The sequence below is a fragment of the Lontra canadensis genome, unplaced genomic scaffold (genome assembly GCF_010015895.1).
Source record: "Lontra canadensis isolate GAN:19392208 unplaced genomic scaffold, GSC_riverotter_1.0 scaffold9, whole genome shotgun sequence".
In the NCBI taxonomy this organism is placed as follows: domain Eukaryota; kingdom Metazoa; phylum Chordata; class Mammalia; order Carnivora; family Mustelidae; genus Lontra; species Lontra canadensis.
The window spans coordinates 36,895,425-36,918,236 of NW_022631003.1; the positions used below are offsets into that span (position 1 = coordinate 36,895,425).

Sequence of the window (22,812 nt, forward strand, 5' to 3'; positions counted from 1 at the left end):
ACATATAATTAAGGGTCTTTACCCCTATTATAAATATCCTTGAAATTTTGAATCATTGGACCTAGATTTTGAGTTTCTCATCTTAGTGTTTTAATTTCTTCGGATTTCCAACTTTGCAGTCATACATTCATTCATTCAATGAAGGTCTCTTAAGTGCTTACCATGAGCTGGATGCTTGGGGAACATCAGTGAGTAAAAAATTCAATAATAAGTGGTTGTTTTCAATATTAAAACAGCTAAATGTATTTAGAAACTGTTTCCTTCTACTCTTTATTATCTGTGAAAATAGAGAGTAAGCTGTGTTTTAGACAATATATGTGATAGATTGGATGTTTGCACGCCTCCCTCCCACCCCCGCCACTGCCAAACATTCTTACATTGAAACTAACCTCCAATGCGGTAGTATTTGGAGATGAGGTTTTTAGAAATGATTAGGTCTTAAGGGCGGAGCCCTTGTGAATGGCATTAGCACGCTCATAAAAAAGATGTCCCTAGCCCCTTCCACCATGTGAAGACACTGCAAGAAAATGGCCATCTCTGAACCAGGAAGAATGCCCTCACTTAACACAGAACATGCCTGTGCCTTGATCTTGGACTTCTGGCCTCCAGACTGTGAGAAATAAATGTTTGTTGTTTAAGCCACCCATTTTATGGTATTTTATTATAGCAGCCGATTGGACTAGGACAACATATAACATGTTGTATATTATATGCATCTAAGTCTCTCATTAAAACTACAAAGGTATGGTACTTGCTGTGACAAAGTGAAAAACACCCTCTGAAGCCAGATTAGATGTTATGACCTCAGTCACTAAATACATATTCACTTTATTCCAAGGAGAGCCAGCTACTTTAAAAAATTGATTTGCTTATTTTATAAACAGATGGTTTGGTAATAGGGTAGAATTAGAAACCAGGAAATCTAGGGACGCCTGGGTGGCTCAGTCGTTAAGCGTCTGCCTTCCACTCAGGTCATGATCCCAGGGTCCTGGGATCCAGCCCCTCTTTGGGCTTCCTACTTGTTGGGAAGCCTGTTTCTCCCTCTCCCACTCCCCATGCTTGTGTTTCCTCTCTCGCAGTCTCTGTCTCTGTCAAATAAATAAACAAAATCTTAAAAAAAAAAAAAAAAAAAAAAAAAAGAAATCTGAGTTCATGTCTTCAACTATTTTACCCATTGTGTGATTAAACTTTTCATTTCCCATATAAACATTACAGTAACTTTAATAATAACCTGTCCTGTTCCCCATGATTTTGTTAAGGATAAAATATTTTCATGAAAATGCTTTATAAGAACGAAAAGGAAATGCTCTATTTATTGTTTCAAGGTTTGGTTATCAAACTTACTCACACATAGCAAGACAAATAAATTAGAAAGATGTATTGGAGTATCGGGAAAGGCCTCAGCCCCTTCCAGTAATAGCAAGAATATGTGTCTGACTCCTGACACCAAAAGAGGAAACAACACATATTTTAAAGCCAATAGGTTGAAAAGGAGAGTTGTCTAGGTGTTCTATCCGTTTGACACAGCCTTTCACACCTGGCTTGTTCTTGAAAGGGTCACTACATTATGAGTACCACATCAAATGTGCTTATAGATGATCCAAGTCATGGGGCAAGATTAAATTATTTAATTAACACATCCAGTAAATATTAAAGCTTTTCTTGTAGTCTCTGATATTGGTCATTGGGAGCTGTGTTTACACATAGCTGAATGAACTTGACACTTCCAACTGAATGATGATTTTTACCATTCTGTAAATGGCTTGGTGATAGCTGGAAAGTGGTCTATTTTCCTGGCATGTCCCAATTTCTCCCCAGCTCTCCACTCTTTTTGGGAATGGACCTTATGCCTCTTGGAATGATGCAAAGCCCCAGTGAAGAATTAACAGTGTTTTAATTGGTTTAAATAACTAATAACAATGTCATAGCTAACATTTTTGAGAGCTTACCATGTTCCAAGCATGATATCAGCACTTTAACTTCATCATCTCATTTAATTCTCTCAACAGAATTACAAGGCGTGCACTGTTTCTCTGTTTCCTCTCTATCTTTACTCGCCTCTACTTGTGAGGCAAAGAGAGGCTGAACAGCTTGTCTGGCAAGTAGTCAAGCTGGCTTGAAAATCTGACTCTTGAGCCCCTGCTCTTAATTTTGTTAGTGCCTGCTGTTGGTTTATTAATTCCACTGGAGAGAGCTATATTTCTTTTGGAGGAAAAGTTCTTTCCAACACTTGTTAAGGTACTGTAAACAAATATCCCTAATTAACATCATCAGGAATTTGAAAGCAAGAGTTTAATGATATACAGACAATTCACCTTTGAATCATGGTGATTTGATGATGCCTTTGGGAAAAACAAGTTACATAAGTGGGCTTGTTTGTAGGACTAGTTGAAAATTATAAGCTTATAGAATTTTGGGGGGGTAGATATACAGTCCTATGAATTTGAACAAATAGATTCATGTAACCACAGCCACGATCAAGATGCGGAACAGTTTCATCACCCCAGAACCTCCCCTGTGCTGTGCTATTCCTTTGTAGGCATACCCTCCCCCACTCAATTTCTGATAACCAATCATCTATTCTCAATCACTGTAGTTTTATTTTTTCAGGAAAGTCATGTAAATGGAATCAAACAGCATATAACCTTTTGAGGTTAGGTCTTTTCTCTCAGCATAATGCCTATGAGATTCATCTAAGTTTTTACATATATCAATAAGTCTTCCTTTTTGTTATGGAATAGGTTTCCACTGTGTGGGATGTGCTATAGTTGTTGTTGTCTTTTATCAGTTCACCTGTTGAAGAACATTTGGTTCATTTTCAGATTTTGGCAGCTATAAATAGAGTTGTTATATACATTCATGTGTATTTGTATTTTTGTGTGAACGTTAAGTTTTCATTTCTCTGGGACAAATACTAGGAGAGTGGGAATTCTTTGTCAGATGGTATATGTGTGTTTAACTTTTTCAGAGTGGCCGTACCATTTTGCTTTTCTTCTAGCAATGTGTAAAAGTTCTAATTTCCCTTCATGCTTTCCAACACATGACATTATCAGTATTTTTAATTTTAGCCATTCTGATAGGCGTGTAGTAGTATCTCATCATGGTTTTGTTTGCATAATGGCTAACAATATTGAACATCCTTTCATGTGTTTGCCTTCCATATATTTTCCTTGGTAAAGATGGTTTGAGGCTTTTTTCCACTTATTAGTTGTGTTATTTCTTTTCATAGGTACATTTTGAGAATTCTTTATAAATTCTGGCTACAAGATCTTTGTAAGATAAGTGATTTGCAAATGTTTTGTCCTAGTATTCGGCTTGTCTTTTCTTTCTCTTTAAAGTGTCTTTTGCAGAGTACAACACTTTTCATTTTGATAAAGTCTAATATGTCAAAAAAAATTAGAGAGTTGGGGAAAGGCTGGAATGAGTTAAGGGGGTCAAAAGGTACAAACTTCCAGTTAGAAAAAAAATAAGTCATGAAGATGTAATGTAGAGCATGACAACTATAGTTAATAATACTGTATTGCATAGTTGAATGTTGCTAAGAGAGTAGAGCTTTTTTTTAAGATTTTATTTATTTATTTGACACAGAGAGAGAGAGAGAGAGAACACAAACAGGGGCAGTGGGAGAGGGAGAAACAGGCTTCCTGCAGAGCAGAGAGCCCAATAACGGGGATCGATCCGAGGACCCTGGGATCACGACCTGAGCTGAAGGCAGACGCTTAATGACTGAGCCACCCAGGCACCCCACTAAGAGAGTAGATCTTAAAAATACTCAGCATATGCAAAAAATTCTGTAACTCTAAATGGTGACAGATGCTAACTATATTTATTGTATATTATATACTTATTGTGATCATTTTGCAATGCATACAAATATTGAATCATTATATTATATACCTGAAACTAATATAATATCATGATACCTGAAGCTAATATAATATCATGTGTCAATTTTACCTCAATAATAACAACACATTTTATGTGTCATGCTTTTAATATGAGTTTAAGAATACTTTTCTATCCCCATGTTGTGAAGATTTTCTCCTATATTTTCATCTTAAAGCTTTATAGATTTAAATTTAGCTCTGTGTTCCCTTTGAGTTAATTTTTGTGTAAGGTATGAAGTTTAAGATGAGATTGTTTTTTTTTTTTTTACATATAAATGTCTGATTTTTCCATCACTATTTGTTAAAAAGACTGCATTCCATTGAGTTGCCTTTGCACTTCTGTTGAAATCAATTGGCTATATTTGTTTGGGTGTATTTCTACACTCTCTATGCTGTTCTGCTGATTTATGTGCCTGTCCCTTTACCAGTACCACACTGTCATGATGAAGTCATAGAGGTAACAGGAAGCCAAATCTTGTAGGATCTTATAGATCTTTGAAAGGATTTTGGCTTTTGCTTTGAGTGAAATGAAGTTACTGGAAAATATTGAGCAAAAGAGTGACATGACTTTAATGAGGCAAGGATAAGAGTAGGAAATTTTTGTAGTCATCCGGATTTGAGAAGATGGTGGTTTTGGCCAGAATGATAGGTAAAGGTGGTGAAAAGAGGTCATAAATTATGAATGTATTTTTTTCTTTTAAAAATTGTATGTATTTATTTGACAGAGAGAGCACAAGCAGGGAGAGCAGCAGAGGGAGATGGAGAAGCAAGCTCCCCACTGAGCAGGGAACCCCCGCCCCCCAATGCAGGACTTGATCCGAGGACCCTGGGATCATGACCTGAGCCAAAAGCAGAGGCTTAACCATCTGAGCCACCCAGGTGCCCATGAATGTATTTTGAGAATGGAGCCAACATGACTTTTTAATGGGTTGGATGTAGAGACAAAGACATAAGGAGGAGAAAGGATGACTCCAGTCTAAGGTTTTAGCTTGACCCATTGAAAAATGGAATTATCATCAGCTGAGATGGGGAAAGTGTGAGGTGAAACAAGTTTTAGGAGGAAGGATCAGAACTTAAGTTTTGGATGTGTTAAATTTTAAATTTTGATTAGACCTCCAAGTGTAAAATATGGATGGGTTCTTAGACATGAAGGCTTAGAGTTTGGGAGAGAAATTTAGTCACAGAAATATAACTTGTGGATTTATCAGCAGATGTATGTTATTTAAGGAATATCAGAGATATCATCAAGACCAGAGTGTAGATAGAAAAGGTGGAGGACCAAGAACTGAGTCCTAGACTATCTCAGTGAAATTGGGGACAAGAAAAGAAACTAGCAAAGAAGACTAAAAATCCTAGTGGGGTAGAAAGGAAATAAAGAGAGAATGGTTCCTGGAAGACAAATGAGGAAAGTGCTATCTCTGAAGGAGGTTATCAACAGTGCAAATGCTGCTAATAGGTAAAACAATGAGGAAACTAAATAGACTTTTGGATTTAGCATCAGTCACCACCGTGAGAGAGGTTTCCATGGAGTGGTGGAAACAAAAGTCTGATTTGGAGTGGTTTAAGAGAGACTGGAAGGAGAGGAGTTGAAGACAGAGAATAGAGACAACTTTTTTTTTTTTTTTTTTTTTTTTTTTTTTTTAGTTTATTTGCAAAGAAGACCAAAGAAATGAGCAGGTAGCTGTAGCTAGGGGACAAAATGAACTCAAGAGAAAGTTGTTGGTTTTTATTCTTTTTTTCTTTTTTAATGTGAAAGAAATAATTTAACAGTGTATGTGAGTACTGATTGCTGATGGGTTACCTAGCAGGGAGGGAAATTTTAATGATTTAAGAGGAAAAGGGGAGGATGCCTAGAACAATTGATTTCCTTGATTGAAGGAGAGAGCAATGGGACCTGGTACAAAAAAAAAAAAAAATAGGAGGGATTGCCTTTAAATAGGAGCAAGGAATGGGGTGCCTGCGTGTCTCAGTCGGTTAACTCTTGATCTCAGCTAAGGTCTTGATCCTATCAGGGTTGTGAGTTCAAGCCCTGTGTGGGGCTCCAGGCTGAGTGTGGAACCTACTAAAAAATGCTGATCTGGGGGCACCTGGATGGCTCAGTTTGTTAAGCATCTGACTCTTGATTTTGGCTCAGGTCATGATCTTGGAGTCGTGAGATCGAGCCCCGCATCAGGCTCTGCACAGGGTGTGGAGTCTGCTTAAGATTCTTTCTCTCCTTCTCCTGGCCCTCTCCCAACCTGTGTTCCCCTCCCCCACATTCTGTCTCTCTCAAAAAAAAAAAAAAAAGCAAGGAAGTTTCGTCTTTGGCAATACCTGGAAAAGCAGAGTATGTGGATGTAGACATAGGTACTTTGTTAGGTGTGAGCGAAGAGAGTCTTTCCAAGTCCTCTTCAGGCTGCTTCATTTTCCTCACTGAAGCAGGAAGCAAGGCCAGTAGCTGAGAAGGAAGATGGGGGAGGTGTTATGTTTTGAGGAGAGAGGAGTAGTGAAATAGTCACCTGGGAGTGAGTCACTAAGGTAGGACAGGCTGAAGCAGGAGGAGGACGTCCCTCAGGAAGAGGAATTCCAGGAATCAAGATCATCTGTGTACATATTGAGAATGCCAGGAATTAGAGAAGACCAGAACTTCTAGAGATATTGGTGATAAGCCTGGAGCTGAAGTCTTGGAGAAATGAGCTGAAGTCTTGGAGAAATGAGGAAAAGAATGTGTTGGTGTGTGAGAGCTGACAGTGTCCGTGCTGGTAATGGACAGTATGTAGGGTTTAATGCTACCCTGCTGTTGCTCCCTTGTCCCAGTGAAAGCTACTGTTATTTGTGTCCCCCCAAAATGTATATTTATCAGCTTAAGAAGAAAAATCTCCTAATGACTTGAGGTTCGAAGCAGAGGAATTTCAGGGGAAGTGGGAGGGAGACTGCTCTGGAAGCAGCCATGTGGAGCAAAAGGGGCACCCATCCCACCTCCAGGCCAGCACTTGAGAGGGTTGCCGGGGAAACGGTGTCCCTAGGGAGAGTCAGGTTTCCATTACATCGAGGTAAGGAGTGCACTACACACATCTGTAAAACTGATATGATGCCTGCTCTGATCCCATATGCTCAGTCAGTGGATATCGATTCAAATGCATGCATTATCGTAAGGAGCATATACACTTAATTTCTCTTTTTGAGGACTGGAAGTGTTTTTTCCATGATTTCAGATGTTGGATTATTATGTTTGTCAATGAGAAATAATATAACAGCTTTTGAATAGCTCTGAAAATGATGTCACTTGATCTTTACTCAAAAATATTATTAGCTTTTTTGAGATTAGAGAGGTAATAAGGTACGCCATCTTTATAATCCCAAATATTTTCAGGGCAACTTAAAAAATGAAAGCACACATAAATGTTTCCAATATCAGATGTTGGACCTCATTTGGACACAGCTTCAAAATAGTACTTTCTTTGTGACGCCTTCGTTTCTGCATTAGACAATGCGAAGGGGCATAAACTTCTGGCCTGAGGTGATAGTTACATCAATTTCCTGTGTAATAGCCAGTCATTAAACCAGTGCCAAATGGGGAATTAAATGGGAAACTGCAGGGAAGGTCAAGCCAAAGTTAGAAATGAGAGAGCATTGCTCAGAACATACTGTAGAGATAGAAACTCAGAAACTGACATAAGTTTTAAAGAAAGTCTATTTTTAAAGTAATCCTGCATAGTCTACTTTTTTAAAGGTAATTAAGTTTTTATTAATTATCATTCATCATTTAAAATAATAAGCAGTAGGGCACCTGAGTGGCTCAGTGGGTTAAGCCTCTGCTTTTGGCTCAGGTCATGATCTCAGGGTCCTGGGATCAAGTCCCGCATCGGGCTCTCTGCTTGGCAGAAAGTCTGCTTCCTCCTCTCTCTCTCTCTGCCTGCCTCTCTGCCTACTTGTGATCTCTCTCTGTCAAATAAGTAAATAAAATCTTAAAAATAATAATAATAATAATAAGCAGTAAAAGGCAGCCTGCTTTTTTAATGTAAAATCAGTATGTTTATTATATATATGTATATATATATATTTCTTTCCTCTCCCCTTCCCTCCCTTTCTTCTCCCCTTCTCCTGCCTTGCCTTCTCCCCTTCCTTTTCATATCTTTGGAATAGTCAAAACACCAGCTTTCTGCCTCTTGGAATATAAGAAGAAAGATATGTACACAGTCCCTTTTCTACACATTGATTCTTGGACTAAAAATAGCTTGATTCAGTTTCAAACTTTTCTCTCACCCCAAGCTCAGGTTTTGCTCTCTGTGCAGACTCGGTAGAAGGAGAAGTAATGCACAATCAGCATTTCAGCTGGAGTGCTTAGTGGACAATTTTAATCTTTTTTTTTTACATCTTGACCTCTATTTCCAAAGAACATCCTGGTTGGCAGGTCTAGCCTGATTAAGATTCTGCTCAGGCATTTAATTCTCCTAAGGGAATTTATAGCTTAATCTAACAATCAAGAATACCTGAATCTACTCAGAACTTAATTTCTTGAAGGTTATAGGAAACTTATACTTGAGCAAGGCAGAGAGGGCAAAGAAATGAGTGAATTTAGGGATATAATGAATTTTGATGTATATATTTTGAATTATACTTTTTAACGCTTAATCAAATATATATACATATGTATTTTTTAAAGACTTATCTATTTTAGAGAGAGTGCTCGTGCAACTGTGTGCGTGGTGGGGAGGGGCAGGGGGAGAAGGAGGGAGAGAGACTCTCCAGCAGACCCCACACTGAGCACAGAGCATGATGTGGGGCTTGATCTCGTGAGCCTGAGATTACTACCTGAGCTGAAATCAAGAGTCGGATGTTCAACTGACTGAGCCACCCAGGTACCCCCAACAAATATATTTTTTAATGTTTTTTTAAAGATTTTATTTATGTATTTGACAGACAGAGATCACAAGTAGGCAGAGAGTCGGGCAGAGAGAGAGATGGGGAAGCAGGCTTCCTGCTGAGCAGAGAGCCTGATGTGGGGCTCGATCCCAGGACCCTGGGATCATGACCTGAGCCGAAGGCAGAGCCGCTGAACCACCTAGACGCCCCCCAAAAAATATATTTTAAAAAAGAAATGGGGAGGGTATGTGCTATGGTGAGTGCTGTGAAGTGTGTAAACCTGGCGATTCACAGACCTGTACCCCTGGGGAAAAAAATATATGTTTATAAAAAAATAAAATTAAAAAAATAAATAAATAATAAAAAAAATAAATAAATGTTGTAGGGACGCCTGGGTGGCTTAGTCAGTTAAGTGCCTGATTTCAGCTCTGGTCCTGGGATGGAGTTCTGAGTTGAGCTCCCTTCTCAGTGGGGAGTCTGCTTCTCCCTCTCCCTCTGCCCCTCCTCCTGCTCTTGCTCTCTTTCTCTCACACACACTCTCTCTCTCAAATAAATAAATAAAAATTTTTAAAAGTGTTATAAACCAAGTAACACTAAATGTATTAATAGACCCAAACTTTAAGTTGCAATTTGAGTTAGAGTAGAATACTATGCATCCCATAAGAAAGGCTTCCATGTTGATTACCTTCTTCACTAGCTTTCTAATAATCACTTACTTTTACAACAATATTAAAAGTACTTGGATTTAGAAATAGTTCTCTGATAGAGTTTCGGTTTCATTAAAGCAATCTTTCAAGAGGCAGTATTGTAACTAAACATCTCTTCTGAGGCTACCACAATATAAAAATCCTCACTGCCTGCATTACATTGAAGAAATCTAGAATATCAAAATATATTTCCTCATGGAAATATGGGATTTGGCACACACTATAACCCCACAATTGTTTTTAAGCAACAAGGTAGAGATTTGGCTACCTGTACAGAGAAATGGCCTTCAAGCTTTCTCTGGATGGCCATCTTGATTATTAGAATGAATAATATAAAAGAACCTGTTGGGATCACAGCACCCACCCCACCTCCCCAGCTATTAATGATGGTGAACCTGGGCCTTGAGAGTAATGAACACCTGGCCTCATTATTTGAATCAATCTTTCACTGGCAGTGCTCACCAAAGAAATGGTGTTTTATAACCTTTTTTCATTATCATCTCCTTAAAGGAGCCTTTCAAGGTTTTTTTTTTTTTCTAATTACCACAAAATTAAATACTGAGGAGTACACTACTTTTGTAGAGTAGCGTTGAGCTTGAGGGGATCACAAAGCAATGTAATATCTAAGACTTTGTTCACATCCCCAACCCCTCTTGGGCTGCATTAAGTTTCTAGGGCTGCTGTAACAAAGTACTTCAAATTCTGTGGCTAGAGAATAAGTCTTTAGTTTCTGGAGGCTAGAAGTTTGTAGGTTACTGGGCTACGGTCAAAGTGTGGACAGAGACACAGTCTCTCTGAAGGTGCTGGAGGAGTGTCCGTTCCCTCTTTTAGCTTCCACCCTTTCCCAGATTCTAGAACTGTGTTCCACACACTCATTGGCTCAGGACCCTGTCTTCCACCTTTCAAAGTCAGCATTTTAGCGTCTTGCTTCAGTGTCATAGTGCCTTCTTCTTTGTCAAATCTTCTTCTGCCTCCCTCCTATGAAGATACTGTGATTACATTTAGGGTCTACCTGGATAACCCAGGATAATCTCTCCATTTCAAAATCCTTAACTTAATCACATCTGCCAAGTCTCTGTTACTATATAAGGTAACATTCACAGGTTCCAGGCATTAAAACTTGGATATCCTTGGGGGTCATTATTCAGCCTACCACATGGGTGATACCGCCCAATACGAAATGCACCACTAAGGAAGAAAAAAACGAAAGAACAGAAGATGGTAAATATGTAACTTTTGCTAGTAATTATTTCTTTATTATATTTTAATCTTTTGGGGGCACTTGTCGTTAGAAAACACAAGACATGTCAAAAATAATAGGAGTCAGAAGAGTAGAGTTGGTGATGCCCATCTTACAGTGGTGTATTCACCCATCCATTTACTCTGCACCCTTTCTGCTGGGGCCAGTCAGCAGAGAAGGGCAATGAGTCACGCCAAGGTCAGACAGTGTTATTACCTAACTCTTATTGTGATGGGCAAATCCACCAGTAAGCTTCAGACTGAGAGAAATACTATTGAGTTGGCAAATGCTTTCGATGTGTACGTGCGGATAGTCATATGTAACCACGGTTTTTCACACTCTATAGCAAAGAGAGAGACGAAAATGAAATCAAAAGAGAAATGAGAATTCTGTGTTGTATTTTAATGTGCTGCAAAGGGGCTCCTGGGTGGCTCAGAGGATTAAGCCTCTGCCTTCAGCTCAGGTCATGGTCTCAGGGTCCTGGGATCGAGCCCCACATCGGGCTCTCTGCTCAGTGGGGAGCTTGCTTCCCTCCCCCACCGCCACCTGCCTCTCTGCCTAATTGTGATCTCTCTCTCTGTGTCAAATAAATAAATAAAATCTTAATGTGCTGCAAAACTTCTTCACAAATGACCATTCTGTTAAGGACTCTGTGCAAATGCTGTGCCAAACACTACTGAACATACCCAGCATGTGTAATACAATGTGTACCTCGAAGAGACTGTTTGCAGGGATAAAATAAATAAATAATTACGTACAGTACTGGAAGGCACTTTTCTCCCTCTGGGCTGCTCAGGACAGTTGACTGAATTAAAGCAGGAAACACCTGCCTGACATCTTCTCAGTAGTACACAGCCTGATTAGTGCCCTCTGGGAAACATCCAGGGGCTACCACTTGGTTCTCCAGCCTAAGAGAAGTATTATTAGTTAAAGACTTACTGCGAGGTTCTTCTTTGTTTATTGTAACGAATATCTTAGATGACTTTGAAATCGATCAGTTCTCTATTAACAATCCATGAGTTGTACCTCTATCTGAAATACCTAGAGGGTATGATGGAGGTTGAAAAATATATTTAATATAATTGTGGAGGATGAGTTCAACAAGAGCCCTTATGAAATCCAACTAGATTCTTAGGGCTCTGATCAAGCTGCTTCTGGAGACAGACTTTTCCTGACATATTTCACCAAATCACAGGCGAAAAACCTTCCTACTTACCCTTATTCTTGGGCAAATAGGCCTGGGCATCTTAATCTTTTTTAAAAAAACTGAGTTGCTGTGGCGACTGGGTGACTCAGTCCTTAAGTGTCTGCCTTCGGGTCAGGTCATGATCCCAGGGTCCTGGGATTGAGCCCCACATTGGGCTCCCTCTCTCTCTGCTGCTCCCCCTGCTTGTATTCCTTCTCTTACTGTGTCTCAGTCTCTCTGTCAAAGAAACAAATCTTTAAAAAAAATTTTCAGAAACTGAGTTGCTGGGAAAATTTTATTGAAGCCCAGCATAATAATATTTCATGTTGGATAAAGCAGATGCACAAAAGGAAAATTGTATTAGGAAAAAACCCTGAAAAGTGTATTATTTAAAACTTTGTAAATAAGTGAAGTTAGAAGTTTTGTTTTTAGAGCTAGGTGCAGATTTTGCAAGTGTTTTTTCCCTCATAGTTGCCGCCTTTTAACATTGGTTCTGCACATATGAGCAGAGTCATGTTAGGCGAGTGAGACAGTCTCTTGGGGCCTCAGTATTGTTATCTATTAAGTGGGGATAAGAGTAACACCTCCTGGGCTGTTGTGAGGATTAAATGAATCCTTACATGTGACACACTTGGAATAGCACCTGTACATGGTTAACACTGAGTCAGAGTGAGCCATTTTATTATTTCATTGTTGTTCAAATATCTTTAAAAAATATGTTTAGGATTATTTCTCTAGGAAAGCATTCCAGAAGTAGAATTACAACATCAAATGATACAATGTGTGGGTGGTTTTTTTTTTGTTTTTTGTTTTTTGTTTTTTTTTTTAAGATCATATGTATAGGGGTGCCTGGGTGGTTCAGTCGGTTAAGCCGCTGCCTTCATCTTGGGTCGTGATCCCGGGGTAATGGGATCAAGCTCCACATTGGGCTCCTTGCTAAGTAGGGAGCCTGCTTCTCCCTCTCCCTCTGTCTGCTGCTGCTCCTGCTTGTGCTCTCTCCCTCTGTCAAATAAATAAATAAAATCTTTATTAAAAATATAAAGATCATATATGTAGCTATATTTCTTTCTTAATTGATTAAAACAATTAATTGATGCTCTCATCGTAATAGAAAAGAATTCCCATTTCACTGAGCCCTGGCAAGCATTAAGCTCTAACTCTTTCAGGTTGCTTATTTGCTATGTACGTAGTGACATTTCAGTACTAATTTATAAGGTCATTGACGGTAGAGACATGATTTATCTTGCTCATCGGTGAATCCTAGCACAAAGTTAGGCATATAGCAGACACAGAAAAAAGAACAGATAGATGAGTGAGAAATTGACCACTTTCATCAAATTGTAGAATAATTAATGAATAAATTCATTTATTAATTAAGAAATAATTTATGTTCCTGAAGGTTTTGCACATCTATTTATTAGGTTTTAGTGTTTCTATTATATATGTATATGTTTCAAGAAATTGATTTTTCTTTTTTTCATATGTATTTATTTTTATTTTAATTCCAGTATAGTTAACATACAGTGTTATATTAGTTTCAGGTGTACGGTATAGTGATTCAACACTTCCATACATTACTCAGTGCTCATCATGGTGGGTGTGCTCTGGATCCCCCTCACCTATTTCATCAATCCTCCCCTCTGCTTGGAGTTGATTTTTTTAATCATTACTGAGTATTTCTTCCAGTTTGTTATTTGCCTTTTGATTTTATTTTACTTTTGACCTGCTGAAGTTTTGGCAGTTCTGTTTTTAAATCTTCTGCTTATAATCCTATGAGATTCCTCTTAGTAATTTTAAGCATAGAATGTTTTTCCCTCTTTTTTCCATTCACCTTCTCAAAACTATGAAACTTTAACGCTCTTTATATCAGTTTTGATGGTTTGATTTTTACTTTTATTTATTTTTTAAAAGATTTTACTTATTTATTTGAGAGAGACTGAGAGAGTGAGCACAAGTTGGGGGCAGAGGCAGAGGGAGAAGCAGAGCCCGCCTGAGCAGGGAGCCCAGTGTGGGACTCCATTCCAGGACCCTGAGATCCTAACCTGAGCCAAAGGCAGGCACTTAACCGACTGAGCGACCCAGGCTCCCCAGGTTTTTACCTAAAGCATTTACTAATGTTTTAGTGTATGTGAGATTCAGTTTGGTGTATAGAACAATGTGAGTTTAAGTTAAAAATCTCCCCTGAAATGGTTAAATGTCTACAAAACCATTTACAGCGTGGTGCCCCTCTTTTAGATTATCCTTCTATGTACTTTTTTTTTTTTTTTTTTAAGTAAGCTCTACACCAAACATGGGGTTTGAACTCATGACCCTGAGATCAAGAGTCACATGCTCTGAGTGCTCTCACAGTGGATGCTCTCACATCCACCGAGCCAGCCAGGTGACCCTTCTTTTCTATAATTTTTATTTAAGTTTATTATAAACAGTTTAAACTGGGAGAATCAGAATACATTACAGGTTTAAAAAAACAACAACAATAAAACCCAGAATATTTTTATAATGTTGGAGAATAAAAGAAATGAAAAGAATGAATTGTTAGTAATTTTCAAGTAAAGATAAATAAGCATATTTAATGTTATTAATATTTTCTACAATACACAATTTTTATGATTTGATAGTTCTTTAAGACATGATTGACAAGCTTTTAAAATTAGCTTAAGTCCTTCAGTTAAGGGTTTATAATTTTGATAAGAGACTCAGTGTTTTTACTTTGAATATTAAAAATACAATACTGGGGCGCCTGGGTGGTTCAGTTGGTTAAGCACCTGCCTTCAGCTCAGGTCATGATCTCAGGGTCCTGGGATTGAGCTCTGCGCTGGGCTCCCTACTTACTGTGGTCTGCTTCTCCTTCTCCCTCTGCTCCTCCTGCCATACCCCCCACTTCATTCTCTCTCTGTTTCAAATTTTAAAAATCTTAAAAAAAAAAAAAAATACAAGACTTGGGGCACCTGAGTGGCTCAGTTGGTTAGGTGTCTGCTTGGGTCATGATCCTGGGGTCCTGGGATTGAGTCTCACATGGAGCCCCATGGCAGATTCCCTGCTCAGCGGGGGGGTCTGCTTCTCCCTCTCCCTCTCTCCCTCCCCCTGAACTTGTGCTCTGTCCCTATCCCTATCAAATAAGTAAATAAAATATTTTTAAAATTTGCAAGACTATAGTCAAATATAATCTTATTTCCTTTTGCTTAATTAGTCAGCAGTAGGTTTTGACTAGCCTCCTGAAACCGAAATATTCAATAGCCTAAGGGTTTCCTATCAGGCCCAAGAAAGTTGCTATATCCGTAGCTTCTGAAGAAATAAAGCATTTTTTGATCCAAGTGATTTTCTTGGTAATTTCCCTTTTTTAAAAAAATCAATTCCTTTCTTAAGGATATTTTCTTTTCGGAAAGAACACCTACATTATCCTGTCCTCACTGTATTGCATTTTCTATACTGTCTGTCCTATTTTATCTTATTTCTATTCTATCCTGTTATTCTGTCTACCTACTCTTACGCCAGGGATTCACTTTGTAATTATTGCCATGTGGCAATGTGTAAGATTTACTAGTACTGTTTTTCTCTTATTTTATCTTTTGTTTCAATTATTTTGGTGACCTTTTTATTTTTAGTTTATCAATCTTCCTGCACTTTTGATAGATAGTACCATTTGGAAGACATGCTCAGGCTCCCTTTTCTTTTCCTGTGCTGATTTAATATTTCTTCTGGGAGGGATTTTTTAAAAGTCATTAGTTCAGTTGTCTTCAAGTAAGAAGACTTATTCTTTATCAACTGTTCCAAAATTAAAATCATTGCTTTCATATGTATTCTCTAAAATGAAATATGGAAACCAGTGATACAACTAGACATTGCAAAACTCAAGACGAAAGTTATTTTGTATTTGAAGTAGAAAGTTCATAATACCTACTCAGAATTTCCAGTCTAATTTTTTTATCTGCTAATTGGTGCTCGGTCTGACAGCTCTTCTTTTTTATTTTATTTTATTTTATTTTATTTTATTTTATTTTATTTTATTTTATTTATTTGACAGACAGAGATCACAAGTAGGCAGAGAGGCAGGCAGAGAGAGGAGGAAGCAGGCTCCATGCTGAGCAGAGAGCCCGATGTGGGGCTTGATCCCAGGACCCTGAGACCATGACCTGAGCCAAAGTCAGAGGCTTAACCCACTGAGCCACCCAGGCACCCCTCCCTCAGCTTTTCTTATCAAGAAGCATAAACTACCAGGGTGCCTGAGTGGCTCAGTAAGCTGAGCATCTGCCATTGGCAGGGTCGTGATCATGGGGTCCTGGGATTGAGCCCCACGTCGAGCTCTCCACTCAGTGGGGAGTCTGCTTCTCCCTCTCACTCTTTCTCTGTGTTCTCTCTCTCAAATAAATAAAGATCTTAAAAAGAAAGGAAGGAAGGAAGGAAGGATGGATGGAAGGAAGGAAGGAAGGAAGGAAGGAAGGTAGATGACTACAGTACCAAAAAATACCTAACTTTAACCTGACTCCTATAAAGTTTAAGAATTATTTAAAGAACATCACAAAGCCCTGATTTGATTAAATTCTCTGAGAAGGTGAAATTCCAAATTCCAGTGCTGGAGGTAGACACAGTAATCGCTGGGCTTCAATCTTAGAATCAGGACATTGAAGAAGCAGCCGACATTGCTTCCAGTTCTCTCTCCAGTAGCTGTTAAGACCTTTGCCAGATGAATGGCAAGTGTGGAAAAGAAATATTAAAACTATCCAGTGGTCTGATTTTATTCTTAAGTCAGAAAGGAAAATTAGGAAATGTTGCCCAAATTGACTTTCTAGTGTAGAATAGAAGGAATGTTTAGATTGAAAAACAACTACCTGTTGGTAAATATAAATTACATAAAGATGTAAATAATACCTTTGGGTTTGAGGACACTCGAATGACCTATTAGTTCATGGTTATTTTTCCTTTTTAAGGAAAAAAATGGATTCTATCTACGTCCAGAAATAACAGCATAATAATATGGTAGATTTCCACCAAACCATGTTAAAAAAAAAACAAAGCCAGCAGTTTGCTGTGATTAGGAAAAACTATTAAGAAAGCATTAAGCGGGGACGCCTAAGTGGGTCAGTGGGTTAAGCCTCTGCCTTCGGCTCAGGTCATTATCCCAGGGTCCTGGGATCGAGCCCCACTTCGGGCTCTCTGCTTGGCACGGAGCCTGCTTCCCCCGCCCCTCACTCTCTGCCTGTCTCTCTGCCTACTTGTGATCTCTGTCTGTCAAGTAAATAAATAAAATCTTTAAAAAAAAAAAAAAAAGAGAAAGCATTAAGCTGGGTGTCTCGGTGGCTCAGTGGGTTAAAGCCTCTGCCTTCGGCTCAGGTCATGATCCCAGGGTCTTGGGATTGAGCCCCACATCGGGCTCTCTACTTAGCAGGGAGCCCGCTTCCCCCTCTCTCTCTGTCTGCCTCTCTGCCTACTTGTGATCTCTGTCAAGTAAATAAATAAATAAATCTTAAAAAAAAATAATAAACTTGCTATTAGAAAAGAAAACATTTAGCATTAAGAATGATAACAGTCCACGTAGAACCATGGATTAGTATTTTATTGTTTTTGACCAAAAGTGATGAGAATGTTTCCTTTTTCAAGGGGAAAAAAAAAAAAAAAGCAAAGGTGATTGTTATTTATGAGTCACAGGCCATTGGTGAATAGTGACCGAAACAGGTCCCTAGTAACTCTCTAGCACATTTTAATTTTATTTTATTCTTAACATTTTTTTCCACCATGTTAGCTTCTCTGGGTTTCTTTTGTTTATTTTCTTTTTTCCTCCAACTGCAGTATACGCTGTTTGTAGTCAGGGATCATATCTGCCATATTCACTGCTCTTATCCCAAGCATTCAGAAGAGTGTCTGGTCCTCATTGAAGAACATTTGCTTGGAAAAGTATGTGTTGCATAAAGAAAAGAAATTTAAACCTCTTAATAGGTACCATATTTTGATATATTCATTTGTAATATCTGTTTGAAAACCCACAAGCAACACAGTAAGAGTCTGGCATTCCGCTAAGATCTTTCCTCCTCCCTTCAGCATGCTGCTAATCAGTACCTGTGCCTGCATCGCTGTCTCACTCAGCTGGGGACAGTCACATCATCTGCCTCTTGCTGAACTGAGCCTTGAATCAGATGAATGAAATCTGGGCCCAGTTTTCTGGAATTCAGTGAGTACTTTTATCTAGTTTCCCTTGGGTGAAGTTTGAATGGAGCAGTGAACCAACAGATAACATTGCTTGAAAAGCAATTCCTTTTTTTGTTCTCCTTCTTCAATTCGTCTTCAGTTTGTCTCTGAACTGCCGAGGGGCATTTTCTTCTCCCAAAGCCAAAGCCTTGCGATCCCTTCAGTGTTTTGACTGAACCTCATTTATTCTCCTGTGACTAAATCTTGGCCACTGCGTTAGTCTGTGCAGGCTGCCGTAACAAAATTACAGACTGGGTGGCTTAAATAACAGAAATTTATATCTGAAAGTTCTGGAGGCTGGGAAAGCCAAGATAAGATTCCAGCCAATTTGATTCGTGGTAAAAGCAGCCTTCTTGCTGCATCCTCACGCTGCTTTTCCTTCTATGCTCAGGCTGGGGAGCGGGATGCCAGGGAGGAAGCAAGCTGTCTGGTGCCTTCTGAAATCCCATCCTGGGGTGCCCCCCCTCCCGAAGGACCCATCTCCATCACATTGGCAGAGGTTAGGACTTCCACGTGAATTTGGGGAGGGGGCAACAATTCACTACCTGGCAGCTACAATGGGCTAGTCAGCTGGATGAAGTTGGAAAAGGCTCTATCCATGCAAAAGCTTTATCCCTTTTTAAAGTAATGGAGGTTTAATTACTAATGTGACCCTTTTAATGCTCATATATTCTACAGATATTTGTTTGTGCCATATTACTCACTGCCTTAAAAATCTTCTGAGGGAGCAGTGAATTGGGTACTATAACCAGTCTTTCTACAAGGTCATGATAAGGCAGCTGCTTATCTCCCAAATGCACAGTAGCACTCTCCCTGACCCACCCTGCCTCACCACCTGAGCCTCCTTGCTGGGGCCTCCTTCCTTGGGGCCTTTGCTCTTGCTGTCCCCTCTCCCTGCAGTGCTTTGCCCCAGATGGCCAGCTCATTTTCAGCATTCAGCTAAATGTCTTCCCTCATAGGACTTACCTGACACCCAACCACAGTTACTCCTTGGACTAGCTGGTTTGTGCCAGATGCTTTGCTGGATACAAAGAAGCCAAAGATCAGTAGTAAAATGCCAGGCTTGTTAAAGTGTTACTCTTAATAAAAGTTGGCATGTGTGTTCATGTTAATAATAGCTGGTGTGTCGGGGCGCCTGGGTGGCTCAGTGGGTTAAGCCTCTGCCTTCAGCTCAGGTCATGATCTCAGGGTCCTGGGATAGAGCCCCACATCGGGCTCTCTGCTCAGCGGGGATCCTGTTCCCCCTCTCTCTCTGCCTGCCTCTCTGCCTACTTGTGATCTCTCTCTCTCTCAAATAAATAAATAAAATCTTAAAAAAAAATAATAGCTGGTGTGTATTGAACACCTACTATGTAGGAAGCACTGTGCGAAGGGTTTACTATTATTTCTCTAATCAAATCTTTTCAGACAGCCTCTGCTATACATACGATCATTATCTTCACATCAGATCGAAAACCATAGTGCAGGAGAAAATGGGAGGGCAAGGAATTACTCCATTTCACCACGCTTTAGATTTTAAACCCTTAAGTAAGATTTCCCTTTTGCCAAATGATACACAAAATCAACAAGACAAAGTTTCTTTACCTTGAAAAATTGAAAAAATAATAGATCAGAAGGAAAATTGTAAAAAGAAATAGCGGTGATTATTGGAGATAAAGGTATTTGACCTGCATGTGGACTCTGACCCAGCCACCAATTGGCTCTTATCAAAGAATTAACTCTTATTTTTTTCTTATCTGTAAAAAGGCAGTTACGATTAGATGAGATAAGAAACACAGGGACTAACATATTCTCATTCAATGTTAGTTTGATTTTCTTGAATTGTAGCAACAAAACTCAGGTATGTAATTACTTTGCAGTTCAGCACCAAGCACAAATAAACATTTAATGTTTCTTTTCAATAGTATAAAATCTTTTCTAAGCAGCACTAAGATTAGAATTGCAATTTTTCCAGAAATTCCACAGCTATGTTGAAAGATTAAACATATTGTTAGGGACATAGAAATATATATAATTCTATACATATAAAATTATTTTATTTGTTCTGGAATATAAAATGTCGCCTGTATTTCTCACTGTAGATCCAGTAATCGTACAAACTGGTGTTAGCATTTTGTTGAGCTCCTCTATCTCTTTGAAGACTGTGCCAGGTTATTAAAAATGTATGGTAATACCAAATGTTAGTGAAGATGGGGGTCACTAGGAACTCTCAAACATTGAGAGTGGGAGTGTATCTTGGTACAACTACCTTGAAAAACTGTTTGGTCTTATCAAGTAAAACTAAAGATGTATAGATCCTAAGATGTAGTGATTACAGTCCTAGGTATGTACCTCAGAAAACTTGGCACTTTTGAATTAGAAGGTACATACGACAAAGTTTACAGCAGCAGTGTTTGTAGTAAAGAAGACTGAAAACAATCAAAATCTCCACCCATAGTGAAATCAATAAATTTTAGTGTAGTTATACAATAGAACCTTATGTTTGTATAATTTATTTAAGTGGCCGCATGTGGCTTCATTGAGTGTGTGTGTGTGTGTGTGTGTGTGTGTGTGTGTGTATCACATCTTGGATGGACACTTGGGATATTTTGACTGTTGTAAATAATGCTGCAATGAACATAGAGGCACATATATCTTTACTGATTAGTATTTTCATTTCAATAGCGGAATTACTAATCCTATGGAATTTCTATTTTTATCTTTTGAGGAGGGTCCATACTGTTTTCCATAGTCAGTACGCCAATTTATATTCCCAATAAGACTGCACAAGGGTTCCCCTTTATCCACATCTGTGCCAACACTTGTTATTTCTTGTCATTTTGATTCTAGCCATTTTGACAGATATAAAATGATCTCGTTGTGGTTTTGATTTGCATTTCCCTGATGATGAGTGATGTTGACATCTTTTCATGTGTCTAAATTGTTTGAGACGTTTGGCTGTTAGGAATAGGGTTTCTCTAGACATCCTTGTGCATGTATGTGTGCATTTCTGTTAGTTATATGTCTAGGAGTTAGGAGTGCTGTGGAGTTATACCTGTTCAGCTTAGTAGAGACTGCCAAACAATTTTCCAAAGTGGTTGTACCAGTGTACATACCTAATATGTGAGGCTTTGGTTATGCTACATCTTCAGCAATACCTGGTAATTGTTTCTCTTCATTTTTGCCACTCTTGTGAGTGTATATTGGTTCGTATCATGGTTTTAATGTACATTTTCCTGATAAGTAATAAAATCGAGGCCCTTTAAATATGTCTATTGGTCATTTGATATGCTATTTTTCTTTTTTTTTTTAAGATTTTATTTACTTATTTGACAGAGATCACAAGCAGGCAGAGAAGCAGACAGAGAGAGAGGAGGAAGCAGGCTCCCTGCCGAGCAGAGAGCCCGATGCAGGGCTCGATCCCAAGACCCTGGGATTATGACCTGAGCCAAAGACAGAGGCTTTAACTCACTGAGCCACCCAGGTGCCCCTGATATGCTATTTTTCAAAAAAAGATACTTATTAACAAAAGGATCACTGGAAACATTACTTAATAAACTTGATTATGAAATATCTGTATAAATCACTGTGTCAGTGACTAGAGGCTATGTCATCCTATAGGGAGTGTTGCATGACTTGACAATCTCAGTAGTTAAAACAAGATTTAATTGTTGCTTTTGCTTCTTGCCTATTTCTGATGGTCAGTGGCTCTGTTCCACATCCCCAGCCTTCTGGCAGCTTGGCTACAAGCATAGCTCCTACATGGTGCATTGCTGGTTTCCAGGCAGAGAGAAAAGAGAGGCAGCGATATGATGGTCACATACAAGCTCTTAAAGCTTCTGCTCAAGAGGGGGCAAGCACTTCACTTGCACTCACGTTCCACTGACCAAACACATCATGTGTCCAAGACTGGTGCTAGTGGCAGCATTATATAATCTTCTGAAAGGGAGGGGCTTATATTTATTTACAAACAAGAGAGGGACCAGTAAAATCTCTTTCTGCAGAGTAGCTTTATAAGAATATTACTCTGGGATGGAGAGCCCAGACTGTTTGTCTGTGGGCTGTTTTCAAAACACACACACACACACACACACACACACACACAGAGCACTTCTTTTTTGTTTGTTTAGTTGAATTAGTTGCTAACCTTCTAAAATCATGACATTTCACGAAGATACAGATTTGTGGCTTCTCTTGGAAATCATAAGCTATAGCAAGAACCATTTGGAGCTAAATGGCAGCTGCCCCTCTAGGTGGGATATGCACTTGCCAGTTCTTCATGACTGTGACTGATGTCTGCCTTCTCTGTAATTGTGCCTTCCAGACATTTGTAACATAGCCCCCAATAAATAGTACCTTTTAGGTACTCCTCATCCATATGCACACATATGCATGCATGTGTACACACTTGTGTGCAGGTATAGATAGACATATACATCACACTCCAAAGCATAATTTCATTTAACAGTCCTCACTGTTACTTTCTGCAATGCATACTGATATCACCTCTTCTAGTCTATCCTAATTACCCTATTCTATTATTTGATTTTTTTTGTTTAATGCTGGAATCAACCCTCTAAATTGATTTCACAGACCCCTACTGGGTCACAGGCCACAACCTGAAAACATTGCTCTTGATCATGTTACTTGTCTCTGCTCTGCTGAAGGCTACTGGTTAGTTTTCCAGACTGAATTTCTGTCTAAGCTTTTTAGGATTCCCAGGACAGTCTGTTGTGTGGGTGAGCAGCATCTGCTTTCCCTCACTGATTTAAGCCTGTGCAATTA

General features: G+C 39.0%; 1 protein-coding gene and 1 long non-coding RNA gene across 8 annotated transcripts in view; one reads left to right on the top strand and one right to left on the bottom strand.

The window, feature by feature from the left end:
* BICD1 (BICD cargo adaptor 1) overlaps positions 1–22,812 on the top strand; it is a 212,375-nt gene that overhangs the window by 97,587 nt on the left and 91,976 nt on the right. The window lies entirely within an intron of this gene.
* Positions 176–7,355, bottom strand: LOC116866341. Its single transcript, XR_004382374.1, has 3 exons — positions 7,323–7,355; positions 6,201–6,324; positions 176–277 (listed from the first exon to the last, which is right to left on the bottom strand). It is a non-coding gene; the product is annotated as an uncharacterized LOC116866341 (long non-coding RNA).